We start from the raw sequence: 18,225 nt of genomic DNA on the forward strand, positions 1-18,225 counted from the left end.
TCCCACTGTCAGTAGTTACTGAATAAGATCTATTTTTACAGCTTTAACTAACATCAGCTCTGTCTTTGTCATTAGCTAGCGGTGATATTATAATAAACACACAACGAATGGCCGCTCTCCTCAGAGACCTTACATTCTACCACAGTATGGAAACAGAACTGAATTAATTCAACAGAATTATTTTTTAAATGCTTTGAAGTGTTCTGTGGAAGATTATAACTACAGACACGACATTATGTGTAGGTTCAGCAAAATACATCCTTCAGGAAGTGGCATTTGAACTGACCTCGCGTAAGAGTTAACCAGGTAAAGAGGAATCAGTAAAAGCTTTGCATCCAGAGGGAATAACACAAGTGAAGTCCTATAGCAGGAGGGGGCTAAGCATGTCTGAGAATCTGAAGAAGGGCCAGTGTGGCTGAACCACGGAGAGCTCATGGAAAGGAGCACAAAGTGAGGAGCAAAAGGCAGGGGCCAGATGGAGAGAAGCCTGGCAGGATGTTTCTAAGATTTAGGTCTGGTAGTCTTAGAGCAACAGGAATTTCATTAGAAGTACCACATGATCAGATCTGTAATTTTTAAAATATTCTGATTACCTAATGTAAATTTGGTGAGTGGAAAGACATATGTGATGTTGGGAGTTCCATTAGGAAGCTCTCGTAGTAATTCAAATGGGAAAGGATTGGAGCTTATTAAGCTGTAAAACTGGGTAAAGCAAAGTAGTCAGATTCAAGGGGTGTTCTTGAAATAAGTTAGACTTTTGTCATTGATTAGATATGAGTAGGTAAGAACTTATCTTAAAGTGAGAATGCTTAAAGTGGTCCTTAGCTTCCCGGTTTATACAAGAAGTAGTGGTTTTATTTCTCAAGACAGGGAGACTAGAGGGGTGCCTGGCTGGCTCAGTTGGCAGAGCATGCAACTCTTGATTTCAGGGTTGTAAGTTCAAGCCCTATGTTGGGCACAGAGCCTACTTAAAAAAATAAGTAAATAAAAGATAAAGAAAGAAGACAGGGAGATGAGAGAATAGACTTGAGAGATGCTGGAAAACATGTTTGCTTTGTCAGATAGAATCCGAGGTATCTGGAGAAATACATTGGAGAAGTAGAGTCGGCAGAATCTGTACCTCAGAGGACTGACAGGGTTATGTGTGTTATGTGTGTGTGTGTGTATGTATGTATATATTATATGTATATACATATATATATATATGTATATATATATATATATATTCAAAACTAATTGGCATATCGAGAGCAATTGAAGAATCGATGGGCATGATGAAGTGGCCTAGGAAGGAAAGAGGATTCTTCTGAAATCCCTGTGGTCTCATTTCCTTTATCAGACCTTTAAATGTTGAAATCTCTTTCAGGCTCCATCTTAGTGCATAAGAATAGGAAGAAGATGGGGTATCACAGAGAGCAAGAACAGAGAATATTTCAAGGTGGAAGGAGTGCTTACCAGTATCAACTGTTATCGAGAGGTCAGGTAAGATTTAGACTGATTAATATCCTCTTGATTTCATCTTATGGGGTTCATTGTTTACTACAGTAAGAACTATGGCAATGAATATCACAAACATCAAAATCAAAGTGGAATCTTGAAAATACACCCAGAATCTTAGTATTAATGCACCCCATTCTGTTTTTCTTTTTAAACTGAAGGCTGAACACATGCAAAGTGATTCATTCTGAGCCCTGATGAAATCTATCCCTTGAGGTACATTTGAAATGTGAATAATTTTTTTCTGTTTTGAAGTGATAGTGGTCTGGAAATAGGATCTGAACAGAAGCTAATTCCAAATGCAGACAGCAACCTGATAATAATATTGTCATTGCCTCTAACATTGACCTAGCAAAAACTTCATTCTAATTAAAGGGTCATAGCATTTGCAGCTAAAGATAGAGGGGCCTTGCAGCTAAAGTTGGAACTACCAAATAAAGCAGGTCTACTTCAGCATTTGGACAAAAGGAGTTAGTCTGTGTTCACTGATTCCAAGGAAAACTTAGCCAGATCTGTTTCAGTGGAACCTTCTAAAGTAAATGAGAGCTGAAGAACTGGGTTTGGGCTGCCTAGTTATGTTGCCTGTTGAGATAAGTCACAGGTCGGGGCTAGTGGTCTGGGGAAAGGAAGAAGGACTCTGTGACCCCTTATCCTAAGCCACTTTCTCAGTCAATAATTCCCTGAAAGTAGTCTGTAAAGAAAATGTAATACTTAGCAAAGTAGAGATGAGATCATTGTCTGGTGAAATGGGACTTACTTCAATGTGAATCTTTGTGAAAGTGAGAAATGAAGCAGGCCAATCCTTTAATATTCCCTGCCAGGTGCAACTGCACCCACATAAGTTGTTCTTGGAGACATCTGCAGGAATAGAGCAAGTGTCACTGTTTAGACCAAGTTTCTCTCTTGAATTTAAGGGACAGCTGCTTCTATTTGGGAAAAGACAAGAGTGTCCATTTCAAAACATGTGCTGCAAGTGCCCTTTTCAAAGCTCAGCAATTTCAACAGCAGGAAACACTGATCTTTTTCATACTTTTCTACAGATCCTTGTAACAAGGCGTTCTTTCAAAAACAAGAGTGCATGGAGTACCTGTTATTTGTTAAGATAGTGTTAGGTAATGGGATGTAAATTAAGACATGCGATATCCTTTACCTCAAGAAATACACATTGTGTGGGACCAGGCTTACCATTATGTATATTACAAATTGAAAATGGTAATTGGTATAACAGAGATATAAGAAAATTAATATGAGAATACTATGTAAGTAAGATTTAGACTGGCTTTATACAGTGTGGGACATATGCAGCTGAACTTGAAGGACAGGCACCTTATTTATAAGGGATAACAATGCATGGCTTATGGTTAGAAGGAATTGCTTGAAAAAAAGAGAAGAATGAAAGGACACTGCTTACTTAAAAAATAGTTGTCTGAGAGGTGCCTGGGTGGTGTAGTTGGTTAAGTGTTCGACTCTTGGTTTCAGCTCAGGTTGTGATCTCAGGGTCATGGAATTGAGCCCCACTCTCCACTCAGCATGTAATCTGCTTAAAATTCTCTCTCCTTCTCCCCACTGCCCCTCCCGCCCAAAAAATAAATAATAAATCTTAAAAAAAAAATAGTCTGAGAGCCAAACAAAGGGAAACAGAAAGCAATGATTGTTTCTATTCTACTGAAGGTTAACACATGGCAAAAGACTTACAGATTTGTGTTTAATTCTTTATTGTACATAAAATGCAAGATAAAGGGGAAGGAAAGAGAAATTACTTTAGTAAAGAGAGAAGAATACAAAGAAGCATTGTGTTCTGTTATTAGGAGTATGATTCAAGAAGCCAACTCTCTGTTCTAATTGAACACCTGCACTTACGAGCTGTGGACCTTGGGGAAGTTACTCAACAGCCCTGAACCTTGGTTCGCTCATCTATAAAATAAGCATAATAACACTGCTCTTTTATCAGGATATTTGGGTGTATTGATGCAATACATGCAGAACCTTTGGACTTGTGCCTGGTAAATAGTAGTTCCATATAATATTTAGTTCTTATTTTTGTCTAGAAAGCTTCATCTACTAGTTATTGGAAGATTACAGCTCCACCTACTGGTAAATGGGAGTTAGCATTACTGTCTATTTAGACTCAAAAGGAAACTAAAGAATTTCAGACAAATCCAGGTAATTCTACCTCTTCCTCTGTTTTGCTTTCTTTATCTTATAACGGGGAAGAAAAACAGGGTGGGAAGCTAGGACTCACAGGTTTTCAAGGTAGTCTTTAACTCAGTTAAAAGAAACCCAAAGGTTATAGTATCTACCAGAAGCCATCACAAATCTAGGCCAAATTTGTATACTCATTTGGTCCCCATTATTTTCCTGAGTCTTATTTTGAGACCCTTTCAGATCATCCTCTGCCTTGTTTCTCTGGTGTTCAAGACACCAGTTTTCCTTAAACCACCCACTTCTTAGCAAAAGTCGTTCTAAAATTTTCCTTTTCTTAATTTTGATGATAATCCCATGCATTCATTACTACTATCCACCTCATAGAGTTGGTTATCTAATTAAAGTAATTCAGAGGAAGGTTTAAGAGAACATAAATTTCCCACTGGACATTTGCATTTTGTTACCGTGAAGGAAATGCCGGTTACTAGAAAACACAAGGAAAATACATTTAACACAAGACAATAGCTTGGACTCCTGCCTATTTAATACTGAGTTTTCCAGGATTTTATAATATGTGAGCTCAGTGCTATGGCTCCAAGTAAAAATCTTCTGTCATCAGAAGTGAAGGTAGCCCTCAACAGATACCTTGAAGCTCTTCTGATTAAAAGAACAACAGTTTATTTCACCTGCGTTAGCTCATTTGATCCTCACAATAACCCTTCAAGGCAAGCAGGACTGGCCCTGCCATCCTTCAGTGATGTGCCAGCTACTCACATCTCTCAGTGTCACACACACAAGCTTTTGCAGAGCTCAAAATTTTCTGGACCTTTTTTTTTTTTCCAACTTTTCATAAATGTAATCATAAGTATTAATTTTGAAGAGTTTTTATAATTTCATTCTACAGCGAATATTCAAAGTATGAGACTCGTAGGTAAAATTACTATTCCTGTGACTCAAAATAGTAAATGTTTAGAAAAAAAATAGTTTGACTTCAAAGATTCATTAAATTAAAAGTTACTGAGAAGCTTCCACTTCTTGCTGAGTAAAATCCAAGAACTAGCTGCCAGGCTAATGGAAAAACAAACACCGGGCAATCATCTGCATTTAAATGGCTCCACTCACACTCTTCTCTTAGGTCTTCAGCAACTCAGTGAAACCCCTTGGTCATTGCTGTTCATTTAGAAGGCATTTATCACATTTTAGAATCATAACCACCAAATGCTAAAGCTGAAAGGAACCTTAAAAACTGTTTAGACCAGACCCTGTTTTTCAGATCAGGAGAACAGGAGTCTAAGAGCCATAAAATTAGCAGATTTGCTGCAGGCCCCAGATGTCACAAAATCTCGAATTAGGTCTTGGTTTCCTAATTCATATTCCAAGACTGTTCTATGACCCGGACCCCACACCACAGTCTGTTCTGTGATCTGGTCCACACTTCAAACAGGGAAGTTAAAACCCATATACTGTCTCTTCCCCATAAGCACACATTTTTAAAGCTATTCCTCTGCCTGCACGTTAATATTGATGTCTTTCTTCCCTCTTCCCCATTAATCAATCAAGCCTGTCTACTAGATAAATCCACTTCCTTCTTTGTAATTCTCTTTCACTCAGATCATTCTGGATAGCATCATCATACTTAGGTCTATGCCCTAATTCATCCTTCTGACTCTAGGCTTATCTCCTATCCTGCCTACTATAACCTAGACAAGTATTCTAAGATGCAAATCTAATCATGTCACTCACCTTATGAAACCCTTCAATAATGTTAGCCAACATCCATTTAGCGTTTATTAAGTGTAGTATTTACTCATTAGCTCATTCAGTCCTCATAATGTACCGATGAGGACAGTGGCACTGAGAGATGAAAAGCTCGTCCAGGGTCCTATCTAGTAAGCAACAGAGGTGGGAGTAAAACTCCAGAATCCAGGCCCTTAATGCACTGTGCCACTTCCACAGCTCACTGGGGTTCTTACAACAAAGTCTAAACTCCATCCACACCAAGGAGGTTGTTGAATATAGAGAATGCTGAATGACACTGCTCACCCTTCTTGCCATTACTCAGATTCCGTCAGTGTACTTAATTAAGCCAGACTAACTCTTCTAATTCCCCCAATACCCTATGATTTCTCCTTCCTCCAGACTAGGAGGAGAATTTCAGAAATCCTAACTGCTGGGAAAGTATGGAATTTTGAAATTTTATGAATTTTATGAAATTTTATGAGTTTTATGAAATTTTATGAAATTCAATGAATTTTATGAAATTCAAAATAAACATAATATTAAAACCATTAAGTAAGTGTAAAGAAATACAATGGAGTTTTTTTTTTTTTTTCTGTGATAGAAAAATATTTCAAATACCAAAGTCTTAATACTTTTTCTAATTTTTTTGGAGTTCTTTTCTGGAGCCCTGAGCTTGTGCTTAACCTGCCTATTAGATAAACCAGCATGGTCTCCTGGGGTTCTCTGACCAGTCATGACTTTTGCCTGACTTAACTAGATTTTTTTGGAATTCCAGAAAAATTACTCCATCTTGGAATGGTCTCCCCTGAGTCTGGGTCAGCCACTCAACTTTCTTCCGTCACAATACTCTGCACATTTCCTCAAATGCAGCCCTTTGTCATACTGCCCATTTATTGATCTTACTCCTCAACAGAATCATTGTATAGCCAACACTTGTTACAACCTAGCAGATGACAAGTAACCAGTTCATTTTTTAGATCACATTAATATGCGAATGAGAGTTGAATCCTGTCATTGTGTTGTATGTGTATTATGAATGCAACAAGGTAGGAATTCAGAGAGACCTTGGTTCTAATCTTGGGTCTTTGGTAAAATGTTTTGTAATAATGGGCACCATCTTTCCATTTCATAACAGAATTTTTGAATAAATGTGTTTACCTACATCATAGGGACTTCTTGAAAATTTAAGGAGATAATGTGAATAAAAGCAATTAAAACAGAAAAATTATGGTCAGGGAAACATGGTATTTTCATGATTGTAAACTGTATCAATATCTATGAACATTTGATACCAAACATCAAGTGACAGTCATTAAAAAGGTACCAGGAGTTCAGCTCTTGAGTCTTAAAGCTGTAATATTAACCAAAGCCTTGGCCATATGAAAGGAGGAGGGTAAGACATGTTGAAAGCTCATCATTTAATGAAGTCACAGAGGGTTCAGGGGATCTGGCTGTTGGCTTAATTTGGCTTGCTAAGAAACTAGAATTGGATAAATAAACATGAAATGAAAAAATGAGTGATTTACATAATGAGCTGAATTTCATTCCACCCTTTACTACTGGGGTCAGCTGAGAAATTACTCTAGCTGGAAGGACCTAGGAGAATTTCTTCTGCTGTGGGGTGGAGGTTGGGGCAGCATAAGTCATTATGAGGTAGATGTCCTTCCTGCATGTCCATGAATCTTTTGGTTGAGAGAGCACAAAATACATGGATGTTCTATTTTGTATGTACAGATACTACTTATTTCTAAAATTGAAAGCAATGTTTCGTGTGGGAAAAAGGCTTCACTAAGAGGCAAGTGACCTGATGTCTAGATTTGTTCCTTTCACTAGATGCATAGCCTAAGGCAACTCAGTGAACTTCTATCCATCTCAGATTCCTTATCCAAGAAAATTCATAGAAAAAATAGAAAATTGCATCTACCAGGCAGGGTTATTATGTGGATTAAATCCCTAAGAAAAGTAATGAGAATGTTTGGTTTGGAGCATGCAGGACTCTTCAAGGGTTGGAGAATCTAGCTTCTGCAGAAGAATAAAACCATTAATAGACACATTGGGTATTAAAATTAGTCTAGTTCTCACAATTTGAGTCTCTGAGATACATAGGCTAGTGACTTTCCTGATAGTACAAGTCTTAGGTAAAGCACAGCCATAACAACAGGGATTCTTTGAATTCCAGGTCTCTAAAAAATGGCGGGGGCTGGGGCAGGAGGCAGTGCTTGTTAAGTGTAGATTCTGAGCCTCATCTTTAAGGGTTCTGATTCAGTAATTTTTGGGATGGTCTCAAAGCTGTATTTTTAATGAGCATCCCAAGTAATTCTGTGGTCCAAAGATCACACCTCGAGAAACACCTCTATCCTGTTTGTGCTCTGGATGTATAATCAACTATGCTGTCAGCCTTTACAATGATGTTTTATTTATTCATCATCATTACAGAAGGAGAACTACTCAGTGCAGTTATCTTCCAGATAATTGAAGCTTCCTTTCAAAAATGAAACTTCATTTATTTTTTAAAACATTTAGTGAATATTATTTTTTAAAATATAATACAAGTATTTGGCCTTCTTACTGAACTTCCAGGTCAGTATCATTCTATGAGTATCAGTTTTACCATGAATTGATACAATAATGTCCCTTGATGTTATTAAGGTACATAGTAAAATGTATCTATACTCTTAAAATGATCTGTGGTGGTTATAAATACAGAGTTTTGAGGTTGGATTATTATGTTATTTTTAATAGTTTATTTTGAAATAATTTAAATCTTAAAAAAGCAAGTTATAATGTTTCATGGTGACACATGGTAACTGCACTTATTGTGGTGAACATAGCATAATACATAGAAAAGTCAAATCACTATGTTGTACACCTGATATTAACATAACATTGTATGGCAACTATACTTAAATAACAACTTTATAAAGCAAGTAGAGTATAGAAAAACCACCCGTATCCACCCAGACTCTCCAACTGTTAAAATCCCATTCTACTGCGTTTGCTCCATAACCTCTCTTTCTCCACAAGCATGCATGTGCGCACACACACACACACACACACGCATGTGATCATCAATCCCTCTTGAACTATTTAAGAGCAAGCTGTAGAGAGAATTTTTCCAGTGCCTTTAAATATTCTAGTGTCAGTTCATCCAAATAAGGAAATACTCTCCTATCTAAATACCATACAGCCTTCCAAATCAGGAAATCAACATGGATATGATACTGCTGTCCAACTGTCTTTTTTTTTTCATTCTTGTCCAAGTTCTCATTCAGAAACACCCATTAATTTAATTGCTATCTTAATACAGTTTTCTTCAAACTGCAAAATTTTCTCACCCTTTCTTTGTTTTTAATGTCTTAGATTTAATATCTTAGATTCTTCATTCTGTAGGATGACCCTTAACTGGATTGTCCAGTATTACCTCATGATCAGACCCATGTCATGCTTTCTTAACAAAAAAACAAACAAACAAAATGATTCTGTGCCCTTTTAGTCTTCCTACTGTTTCATACCAGAGACATAGAATATCCATCCATCCCATCACTAGTGATGTTTAACCATAAATGCCTGTCTGTTAGCGTCTTCCCCACTGTAAATTCACAATTTTCCCCTTTTGTAATCAAAGAGTATCTTCCTAGACTATGCCAGTGTCCTGGTTTTCATTAAAATACCAGCACCTCTGCCCACCAGCTTTAGCCTCCACTGTCAACTCCTACCTGAATCAACTAGCACCATGATGATCGCCAAACTGCAGTTTTCAATTTTCATCTTCTTTTTCTAGTGTTATTCTAGGCAGTCTACTCTAAGGAAAAGCTTTCCATCCCAGCCCTACTTAATAATTTATTCACAAATTTATTTATATCAGTATGAATTCATGAATTTTTACTTTATCCAGTGTGTTGCAATCTGTTGTCATTATTTATTTTGATACTTTAATTGTCCCATATTTGGCCAGCTCTTGTGACTTCTTGACATGTTTACAACATTCATTAAGCATCTACCACAACAAGATGTTCTAGGCTTTTTGTCCTTTCCTTCTCATAGTCCTAGAATTTTATATTTTTCTAATATTTCTCTAAAGAGCCCTGATGGTTCTAGAAACCAAGATCTGGGTACTGGATGTGTTCATTTCTACTGGGGTGCTATTACTTTTAGGTCTTTTAGAAGGCAGAGCTATGTAATATGTATATTTATATGGGGTCATACATACATATATATATGCATACATACATACATATATGCCTGCTTCACCTGTGTACTAGCTTACTCATCTGTATTATGAGATGATGATAATGCATAGCCTTGAAAGTTGTTGTGGGGATTGAATGAATTAATACAAAAAAAAGTGGAGTGCCTGGTGGCTCAGTAGGTTAAGCATCTGCCTTTGGCTCAGGTCATGATCCTGGGGTCCTGGGAACAAGCCCCACATTGCATCAGGCTTCCTGCTAAGTGGGCAGTCTGCTTCTGCCCCTCTCCCTGCTCATGCTCATGCTTGCTCCCTCTCTCTCATGAATAAATAAAAGATCTTAAAAAAAAAAAAACCAAAACAGGAAAAGTGCTTGGAATAGTATTCCAAGAAGAGTGATCACTGAGTAGACAACAATTATTTCATTCCTGCATGGGCCAAGTTGTCCTGTTTTCAGTCTTTGGGGCCTCAGCAGTAGGCATCCAGGATGGAGAAGTTCAGATTTCCTTGGCAGGCTATTAGCCCTTGGAAGATCTGACCACAGAAGCAAATTAGCATTTTTAAAAATTTTGTCCATGAAGAAACAGGCTATACTGGAGACTCTTCAACTATGGTCAAAACAAGATCAGGAAAGTGGTCATGAGAATCATAAATGCTCTTTTATACAAATACACTGTGAAAATGTTCAATGGGCTAAAATGGCTGGAAAAAAATGACTATAGAAGCATAATACTTTAAACTGACACCTTTCTTGCCCTTCTATTTCCTTTGACGGCCCAACAAAGGCCTTTAGTGTTATTTGAGGCTCTTTGTTCTGTGTCACCAGTCTTGAAATGTGTTTTATGTATGTCAGCTTGAATTCTTTTTACTACACTGTCATTTTTATTTTTCCATTCCCTAGCCATGGCAAGGCTATCTGTACAGACTTACTTTGGAGAATGTACTAACTCCTAATCCTTTTGCCTTTCTCTGAGTCTGTCTCTGTTTGCAGCAAATATCCCACTGTTGCTTCAGTGGTGTGAAGTCATTAATTGAAATGGCAAACGATCTGATCCAGGTATGAAGATGTATAGCAGAAAATGATGCTAAATTGTGGCAGTGGTAACCCAGCTCATCCTAAGAAGCAAATGAAATTGATCATTTACCACCCTATCAAGAACTTGGTGCTTGATTTACCATTGTTCTAGTGAGCATCGCTCACACTACAGATAACCAGAGAAAAGATTCCTTATAAACCTACACTACTTTCTTTATTGGTATGTCCCTGGTTGTCACCTTATTGTAACAGTATCATTCTTCTTTCTGAGATAGATGACGGAGCATGAGCATCTTCAAATAACATTGACTAACTTCCCCCAGAGTCTTTGACCAGGCCATTCATCTTCTGAAATATGTTTTTAACAGTTTTAAAACAAAGAAATCCAGCATATGGTAGTTAATTTGGATCTTAACGACTCTCTACTTTGAAAAGACAAATGATCAGCAAGCTGTTTCAAACTCAAACCTTAACCTGCAATTTAAGATGAATAATTTATTATCCAAACAAAAATAATTAATCAAAACTTATCGTTAAAATCAAAATTAAGTTAATGCTCCCAAGACCATCTGTTGCCAGGTACACACACATTCTCTTCTTCTACTGACACAATAGAGAGTTTTTCCTATGGAAGTTTAAAAATAGGTGGTTTTTTTTCTTTTTTAAAGTTAATTAAACACAGACTATGTTGTTCATTGAATATATCTCAATGGCTTTTAATCAAGTGCTTGCTGGAGTAGAAGGCTGTTAAACATTTCTATGAAAGAAAGAGGCAGTAGATAGTGAAGAATATAGCAAAAGAAGCACTTATCAATTTGTCAGGCATAGAATGACAGAAAAGTGAAAGTTTACCTTATTAGTAATAATGACAAAATCCATCTAATCTGTCATGAAGTCATGATCTAATGGCAAGCTTCCATCTTTGGATTCTAGACTTCCTAAAAAACTGGAATTCAGTTATCTAGCAATTTTGAACACACAGGATACAAACACGTCTGGGAAATAAGTAAAATCTGAAATATTTATGAGTGAACAAAAAACAGAATCCCAAAGCATGTGTCAATAAGCATGCCCTTCATTCGGTGGCTCAGAATTTATTCATGATACCATTTGAACAAAATTATACCTACTTGCCACTAAATTTGCAAGTCTTTAATAGGTAAAATGCAGCAAATTGGAAAATTCTAAATAGGCTATAAGAACAAAGAACATAGTGTAAAACAAAATCACAACTAATAATAAAAAAGGAGACAGAATGTTAAATATACAGTCAAAAGGGATTTTAAAAATCTGTATATAGCTATTTCCTTCAGGGAGATATAACCTATATATTTCAGAGGTTCCTAAAAACATTATTATAGTGCAACTGTAGGTAATAAATAATGACTGAGGAATAATGTCAAAAAGTATGCCTACTTCCTATAAGTCAAGAAAGTAATTAGGTATGCATTACTTCAAATGCCATGTAAATTTAAATTAAAAATAATTTAGGTACATCCAAAAAAACATGTTTAATAGAACAGTTTGTTACCCTCATAAGCTGGGTTTGGAAATCTACCTTTTGCTTTTCTGGTTAAAAGTGAATTTGACTAAGAATTTTAAAGAACACTCATGGTGAACTATGGACTTAATTTGATAGAGTAGACATATTAGACTATATGTGTGGTCAACTTGAAAGATAATTTTAAGTGGAGGGTTAAACTAGGCTTTCTATAAGTTCTTCATGTAAGTTCTGAATTCACTCAGTACTCATATTAAAATATAAAGACCCAGGAGATAAGTTTTTTAAAGTGTTTTTTTAAACTTTAATCCTAAAGTTTCAACACCTAATTCAATCAAACTTCGGTTTGAAACAAGAAGATTTTTCTTCAGTCCCACCTCCTGACATACTTATTTTCTGGTTCAATGTTAAATTCTTCCCCAAATGACTGGCAGTTGTGTAATGGATTCCTTTGAGAAAATTTCACCCTCATTTTCAGTTGCATGCTCTGACTCTTTGGTGCCAAACAATCCCAGAATATTCAAAGAAGGGTTACAAGTCTGGGTCCGTTTATATTCATGTTAACTATAAAGAGGGATGGGCTAATTTACAAGCTTGCTGAAACATGCACAGTGATGAAATTACCAGATTTTGTGATATCAGTCATTCATCAACTGGTGGACAGCTGGACCATCTGAGAGCACACGGGCCTGAGAAAGTATGGCTGAGGAAAGGGGCTGTCAGGGATAAGAAGTTCCACACATGCAGCAGGAAGTGAGGGGAGCAAGGGGCTCCCTGGAGGAGGAGGAAGGATACAGAATTTGTGAGCAACAGAGGGGATAATCATCATATAGAAGTCAGTCCTGGCTGGTTAATGCAGCATGCTCTGCCAGAGTTTCTTTTTTTCTTTCTTTCTTTTCTTTTTTTTTTTTTTTTAAGATTTATTTATTTACTTGAGAGAGAGAGATAGCAAGAGATAGAGCACAAGCAAGGGAGAGAGGGAAAAGCAGGCTCCCCACTGAGCAAGAGGCCTGATGCGGGGCTCGATCCCAGGACCCAGGGATCACAACCAGTGCCGAAGGCAGACGCCCAACCCACTGAGCCACCCAGGTGCCCCTCTGCCAGAGTTTCTTAATCAAACATGTAGAGAGAGGGGGCAAATTCAATAGCTAATGTAGGATGTCCTAGGTACCTACAGACTGAGTGTCTCCCAGGATAGTGTGTTTCTTTGTGAGGATTGTCTTAGAGAGAGAGAGAGACCTTAAAAATAACTTAAAATCTTAAGGAGTCTTTACATTTATTCATCCTATTGTTCTCATTTAACACACCTGAAACAAAGGCCCATAAAGGTAAGGCCCTCAGAGATCAGGTTCCTGATCTGATGATATCAAGTGATTACTTCATAGTCATAAGAACCTTATCATACAGTTTGTCATGCATTGTTTTGTTTTCTCCGTAATCTGTGATTTATGTAGGTGGCTCAAGAAGGAACACAAAAGAGAGAGTTACTGATAGGCTGTGAGTCCTTCTAACTCTTTCATGAATTCTGCTTTTTGTTTTCAAGATTGATTTAAAATCACCAAGCCTCCCCACTCCCTCCCTCACTCCTTTCTTCATCTCCATTCCTTCTGCTCTTTTGTTTTTCTTTTCCTCTTCTCTGGGCCCCCCATCCTCACTCTCCTCCTGCTCCATCTGTATCTTCCTTTTCTGCTTTGTTTTTCTTTTTCTCTTGTTTTCCAATTTCACCTTCTTTTCCACTGAAATGTCTTGGTTGCTTTCCATATAATCTGTTGATGACTGTTACCTGGCTCACTTTCTGTTTACTCAGATCTGCCTTTTATTCAGTAGCATCTGATTGAAGAGGAAAATATTTATTTGGGACAATACAAAGAAAAGATGATGTGACTCTATAATTATGAAATTCAATGGAAATGATGTCTGTGGGTTAAGATAAAAGCACTAATCTCATTCACTAATGGAATAGTTTAATCCTCATGTAAGATTGCATGGAAAAATAAGATATCATAGTTCGTATTAATAAGACAAATGAACTTTTCTTTTCATGCTTTAAGCTTATGTTCATTTTTCATTTTCAGTGTTTTAAAAAGTTCTCATTAATCAAATAGCTCTGTTTTCTTTTATTTGGTGAGCTCAAGACTCAATCACTGTAGAGCCCCTTGACATTTCTTACCAGAGATATTTCAGAGCTTCTTTTGGCATTCTGGAAAGAAGGGGAGATTGTTAGTTAAAGGGAATTTCTGGAGTTCCAGTTTGGTTGCTATAGGATTTGTTAAAGCAAATATCTTGTTCCTTGTTAAATTGGGCTGTAATTGGCAGCCATATTTTAGTGCCTCACTGAATCTACTGCAGATGAGAATGGATCCCTGTTTCTCATGGACACGCATGGAGATTCTAGCTGCAGGCTCCCTTCCCTGCCAACGTCATCCCCAATTATGGAAGTTGCAAGAAAGCACTTAAAAATTTTATTTTAGTATGTTCTATTTTTAGTATATGTTAAATTAAATGCATTTGTTGTTAGCAGATATTGGGCATGTTGTTTAAGCTTCCATTTTACCATCCATATTAAGGCATAATAACAACACTTTTCTCATACCCCAAATAATTGCTATCTATAAAAAGACAACTAGTGTAAAGTGTTTTGTCTAGTGTTTGTATCAGATAAAACACTTTTTAAATGTTAATTATAATAATAATGTTGATTATAATACTATTAATTATGATATAATCTGTACTTTTCTAAATACTAACATCTAGGTATGTAAGTTCCCTAGGTTTCCTTCTAACTAAATGTTTATATCCTTATCATTGTTCTAAGAGTATGGAAGTATGTTTTAATTGCTCTGTGTTAATACCAGAACACTCTGTGGCCTCAGCACTATTATGCCTTTAGATTCATAGAGTTAGAAGGAAATTTATAGATTACCTACCTATTCCAGACAGTTGGCATTTGCCTTTGCCCTTTTTGCTAAGCCCCCTCCTGATTTTTCACTTTCCTACTTGGAACACTGATGTAATTGTTGGAGCTCCAACAGTGATATTTTACCATGGAGCAATATGAAAATAAAGCCACATACTTTTTTTGTTTTGTTTTGTTTTGTTTTGTTTTAAAGATTTTATTTATTTATTTATTTGACACAGAGAGACACAGCGAGAGAGGGAACACAAGCAGAGGGGAGTGGGAGAGGGAGAAGCAGGCTTCCCGCGGAGCAGGGAGCCCGATGTGGGGCTCGATCCCAGGACCCTGAGATCATGACCTGAGCTTAACGACTGAGCCACCCAGGTGCCCCTAAAGCCACCTGTTAAAGATGGTAGAGAAAAAAATGTAAACAAAACCCATGACATCTCTGACAACATGAAGCTGATATATCCCCCTGTTCTGCCTTCTTCTAGACTTCAATTTTTTAACTTATTGGTATATCCAGTCTCTTAATTACTGAAATCAATTCCTCATAGATGGTAACAGTTAGTAAGAGACTAAGCTGAATTGTACTGAATTACTAAACCTCTTTCTTACACATGTGAAAAGCCAGTTAAAAAGGAGAAAGAAGAAAGTTTTTTTATGCATGCGTGTGTCAGTTTTCACCCTTCGACTAAACAGTTTCTGATAAAGGAGAACAGTCTTTCCAAATACACATATGTAGCTTTTAACTAAAAAGAGAGATGTCTGTAGGACATAACATCAATCTTCTAAAGTAATGTATAGTTGCTCTCTTTTTGGAGAGTAAACGATTTTCCTCACTTCTTTTTGATTTGTGACCTTCTTCCACTTTTTGCTTTAGCATCAATTATCATGTGCTGGTTGGCAAAAAATTTTAAATGCATTGGATTATCTCTAATACCCTCTTACCTCTGTGTCCCCTGGTCCTCCAGCCTCCTGAGGCCCCTCAGGTATTCCTCAGAATCCCAGGACTCTGCCAGGCTGAATCTCAGCCAGGCCTGCCTTCCAAAAGTACCCCAGGCTCCATCCTTCTCATGTTCATGTCATCAAAACTCTCTTTGTTCTTTTTTCCCCAGGCTTCTCAGAGGAAAGGAAAACCATCAACTCACTTACCTTGGGGCATTCCTGATAGACTCTAGTTTTGTACCCTCCCTAAAACGTTCTTTGGATGACTCTAGTCTTGGTGGCTCAATATCACCCCTGAACTCTTGTAATACTTATCTGTAACATCCATACAATTTAGTCCTTAATCACATAATGTCTTGTATTCTCCAAAGATCTTTGCATGTTTTGCCTCTTGTAGATTATATATTTCCTGACAATGAAACATTAAGTATTTATTATATCCTATAACACACGTCTCAGCACTAGAATACTATACTTGAATTGATTGTTTAATGTTTTTCAAACCCTATTAGTATAAAACAAACTATTATGGCATGGTTGGTTTGAAGATGATTACTTGAAGATACCAAAACATGAAGCACAGATAAACTGAGGAAAATGGTATAAGAAGAATGAGATGAAATACAAACCAGAATTTCTTAATTGAAACAAACAGAGATGTATTAAAAACTGAAGCTAGTCTAGAGGCATTCTTTGTTCAGATAAGAATATTTGAAATGAGGCACCGTCATGCTAGGTCTTTTGTGAAGATATCTGCAGAACATTGAAAATGACAGAAGTGCTAACATTTTATGGAGAAATATGTTATAAAATTACTTCCACTTAACAACCTCTCTCTAATATATTGAACCCATAGAAACTCTTGTCATGGGGCAAAGTGAGAATGGGAGCCTCAGCATTTCATTTGATTCATTCAGACTTTTTCCCAACATGATGTACCATAAGAAACACATTTAAACATTGTGATTCAGTCCAAATGCATGCATGCACAGAAAGGAAACAAAAAGGTCACACACACCCCTTTCTTAGGTCTCATCTAGTCTAGTCTGCTCCCTCCTTCACAGAGGGAAACACCAAATTGATTTCAAACTCCTCTAATCAGTCATAACAAGCAGATTTAAAAATAATACTCTGGCTACACAAATTTCTCAAGGCACCCAAAAGTTGCCCTTTTGTTAACAGTATATATCTGCCCTTGAGAGCCATTGGGATTATAGGAAACAAAAGGTCTTTGCCCTTTAGTAAGAAGCATACTGGGGAAGGAAGGCATACTTGCAGCACCAACCCCTTCACAGAAACTGTCCCGCCAGTGCAGGGAGTTAACTGAGTGCTATCTTTGAGTCTCCTCCTCTTCACTTGCCTACACTTGTGAAATTCCCTTGGACATTTTCCTTGTGAGAATTTAATTGTTCTTGACTTTTGAAAGCATAGATTTTTAGTTCTTTTTCTGCTCTGATAGATTTTCATCATGTCTCAAACCGATTAACTAGATCATTTTTAACTCATCCATATTAATAGATCCTTTATTACAGGTGAAGTCATTATGACTTGACATGGGCCACATGCTTTTATAAAATTTTAATTTGCTATTATTTCTTCTGCAGGTAGAAAGGATGGGTCCCCTTTGAGGAATCTGCATTTTTGGAAAATGCCAGAATAATTTGCTTAAACATAAAATGCATGGGTCTTTATGACCCATACTTGGCCACTTACGTGTATGAACTTTCTGTACCTTGTATAATTTCCTATTATGGCATGTATTATGCTCTCCCTTTTATCTGTTTATATCTCCTTAGCTACCCCTATATAAAAATCCATGCTTCCCTGGATCATACTAGCTGTGGGATACAAATAAGAGTCATGCTAACTTCGATAAATAGCATTTCTTTGAATTGCATTCCATCAGCTAATGCAGCTTCTCTTGACTTTTAAATGCATCCAAGCATTTTGGGGATCTCTGGAGGTTGCTTCTGCCATTGTGCAGCTTTGTGATTTTCTTCCTTTCCTGTTCTGGTCCTTTTTGGTGAACACCTTTGCCTCAGAAGCTGTAAGCTCTTTCCATACCACTGCTTAAGTTCACACAACAAACTGCCCCAAGCACTGCTGCTGAGCAACAGACCCCTTCATCAGCCCAGCTCAGGATGGTGCTAATGCCCTGGGGCCTTCGGTGCTCCCCCAAGAACCCCAATGTGCCAAAGACACACTGTGTTTATTTAAGAGTGGGGAAGATGGGGTTTTCTTTCTCTTGTCACAGATACAGCATTTTTGACTTATAA

The sequence above is a fragment of the Mirounga leonina genome, unplaced genomic scaffold, assembly GCF_011800145.1.
Source record: "Mirounga leonina isolate KUSES-001 unplaced genomic scaffold, KU_Mleo_1.0 Mir_93, whole genome shotgun sequence".
NCBI lineage: Eukaryota > Metazoa > Chordata > Mammalia > Carnivora > Phocidae > Mirounga > Mirounga leonina.